The sequence below is a fragment of the Sinocyclocheilus anshuiensis genome, unplaced genomic scaffold (assembly GCF_001515605.1).
Source record: "Sinocyclocheilus anshuiensis isolate Anshui unplaced genomic scaffold, SAMN03320099.WGS_v1.1 scaffold795, whole genome shotgun sequence".
Taxonomy (NCBI): domain Eukaryota; kingdom Metazoa; phylum Chordata; class Actinopteri; order Cypriniformes; family Cyprinidae; genus Sinocyclocheilus; species Sinocyclocheilus anshuiensis.
In genome coordinates, this window is record NW_015549596.1 from 372,158 (window position 1) to 375,518 (window position 3,361).

The following is a 3,361-nucleotide window of genomic DNA, read 5'->3' on the forward strand; positions in this document are numbered from 1 at the left end:
GAGAAAGGAAAAAATGAAATCGCATCATATGACCCCTTTAAAAAATGTAACTATTGAGTTTAGAGTTATAGTGTGTCCATATGTTTGTGTAAAAACAATTATGTTTATGAAGGCCAAAAGCACAAATGGACAGTATGCCAGCCCTTCACCATCTTAAAAGAAAAAGTGATATAAATTCATATTTATTTTTTTGTGACTGGGTATGTTTATACATAAACACAAGTAATAATTAAAAAAAATCTAACAATCTAACAATATGAATGATAAATTTATTGTCTCTTTTACTTACTTAGTGGAGGAGAGAAGTTTCCACAGCTTAGTAGAGTTGCACACACTTATATGTGACCAAAAAAAAAAAAAAAGAGAGATAAGATCATGTTTGTTTGGAAGCCAGTGTATTTCAGATGTATCACATCCCACAACCTCACCATCTGCAGAGAAAAACTGCCACTTAATCACACCAAAATGATGGACTTAAAGGCATCATATTGATTGGATTGTGATTGTTTCACTGAAAGTTGGTCTTCATCACATCTATTTTTTGTTCTTATTTTGTGTTTTACTTCTTTATGTTCAATGTCAATCGACATTCCTTAATGTATTCAGCTAATAACTGTTGTTAAGAGCACTGACAATTTTGCATGTCAATAAAAACATAATTCACACAACATGCTGCTGTTGTTGTTTTACTGTAAAACCCTAACCGAGGCTACACTCTGGGACAGTTGTAGAGACAGCAGAAGAAACTCCTCTTTCTTTTATTTTAGTTTCTTTTCCATTGAGAGTGTTGTTTTCTAAGTTAAATTTGTTTATGGCCCGTTCAATTGATAGCTGAGTGATTCAAACATTGATTCTGTTGAAATTCATGCAAATTCAAATATAAATATCCTTTGAGATTCCTTGATGGTCCACTTAGTAGTTTCTGTTTTCACTTCATTCATTATGCTGATGTCTTCAGATCACCTGTAAACTGCCACTTAAAGCTCATTTCACTGGTGTCAACAGACTGAGAGACAAACTATGCCAACTGAATGCCAGGGAACAAAAACTTAGCTAAATTTAAGTTAAATGAAGTTGAGCTCAATTATTTGCTGCTTACAAATCTGTATGTTTATTTCTAAATTTCTATATTCCTACTTGTATTCTATTTTATTCTAGGGCGAGGTTAGAATATGTGCGATATGAAGATTTTTGATCGTGGACGATAAAAATGTCTCCACGATCTGCTTTTTGAAGAAATGTCGTTGTATCGTGCTGCAGCACACATTCAATCAGCTGCAGTTCTGGCGCCACCGAATCAATATACTGTACAATGCGACATACATTATCAGTGTTAACTCGTTACTCTCACGGGACACTGCATTAATTCACAATCACAAAAGTAATTTTTTTTGCATCTGCTTTAAAGCCTTACTGGTTAAACGTTTCATTCGTGTGCTGTTCTGACCAGCGCTTTTTCTGAGCACACCCAAAGCGCGCGCACGAAAACGAAAAAGCCCGTCAAACAGTACCTGATTACCAAGTTATGTTTTGTGCTAATACTGTAAAAAACACAGGATTTGACTCAGTTGGTTATGTCTAAAATTAAAATAAAAACAACTGAGAGAAACGGATGCGTACTTGTACATTAGATGCGTGACGGTAGGTCAGTAGGCTACATGCTGCTGACTGTAATTAAAGGGATAGTTCACCCTAAAATTTAATTTCTGTCATTATTTATTCACTCACATGTTGTCCCAAATCTATATTGCTGAACACCAATGAAAATATTTTTAGAAGAATCTGGGTAACCAAACAGTTGCTGGTCCACATTGACTTTGATAGTAGGAAAAAAAAATACTATGGAAGTCACTGTGGACCAGCAACTGTTTGGTTTTCCGCCTTCTTCAAAATAGAGTTTATGTTTAGCAGAAGAAGGAAACTCATTCAGGTTTAAAACAACTTTCGAGTGAGTAAATGAAGGTATGAAAATAAAACACTAGCCTATTTTAATTTTTGGGTGAATTATTCCCTTAATGTTAATAAAACACCAAACACAAGGAGAAAAATCACTCAATACTCTTGACTGAAAAACTTTAATACAGTTGGTTTAATAGGAATCAATGTGTATAGTGTTTTATTTTTATATTTGTTCATAAATTTTTTTGAATGGTCCTGCTAATAAATACACCTATTGTAGCCTACCTGAAAATAAAACACTGTTTATTTTATTTGTATATTATGTGTAGGCCTGTTTGTAATGTGTATCTTTGTTCTCATTTTTTAATAACAAAGATAAAGTAATGACAAAGATTTATATCTTCACCCACTTTGGCCTAAATATCCACCATACTTTTTAAAATATGTTGTTACCTTGAAAGGCTTTGTCTTTATAATAGGGAAATAAGTTTGGCTGTAATGCAAACAGCTTGCAAAATAGAAAAATCAACATGATAAAGAATCGTGATAAAAGCGTGAACCGTGATAAAAAAAACAAATTGTGATATTTTTGCCATATCGCCCACCTCGAGGGGGAACAAACCTTATTTAAGTTGGTTTGCCTACCGCTCATAAAAAAAGAAAATAAGACGACGTCTTCAATCGACAATCAGCAGCAACTTTTCTGAAGTGAGAAGAGTATTAGCTGTGCTTCGTGCGCTTTGGTTATTTTACATTGTTATAATTATATATTTGAAGTGTTACTGCCAAATAACTACACGGGACCTTTTAAATCCATCATCAAAGGTAATTGTGAATCTGTATTATAAATGAGAAATAGCCTAAGTTTGAAAATATTAAGCTAAATTTAGCTGTCTTTAAACATTAAATATAGCTCCGTCGGGCTCGTCATTTTTTAAGGTTTTATGACCATTGTCATTTTCTGTATATCGATCTAAGTCTTTTATTGAGATGAATGTAGTTATTGGAAACTCTAACTATAGATTGATATGGACATATACTGCTTTACAGTAGTTATTTATTTGGTGGTTAATGAAACGTTCTCCAACACACACACACACACACACACACAAGTAGTCATTTGTATTTGTTTTGATGTATTATTGACGTTTTATCAAAGAAAGTTCTCAGATTATGACCAATAATTCTATGAAAGAGTTCTATACTCTTTTAACAGCAAAAAATTTAACTCAAATTATCAGTTTCTACTACAAACACTTATAATAAAGTGAGATATCAAGTCAAGTCAAGTCAAGTCAAGTCTGCTTTATTGTCAATTCTTCCACATGTACAGCACATACACACAGAGAATTGAAATTGCGTTACTCTCAGACCCTTGGTGCATACAGATAACACTAACAGTAGAACATAAATACAGATATACAGATTAAATATAAAATACAACTATACAAATAAGGTAAAA

General features: G+C 33.0%; 1 protein-coding gene across 1 annotated transcript in view; it reads left to right on the top strand.

Annotated features, from left to right (window-relative positions):
• Positions 1-3,361, top strand: part of LOC107658377 (oocyte zinc finger protein XlCOF6.1-like) — an 11,817-nt gene that overhangs the window by 5,178 nt on the left and 3,278 nt on the right. The gene's annotated exons all lie outside the window — the stretch shown is intronic.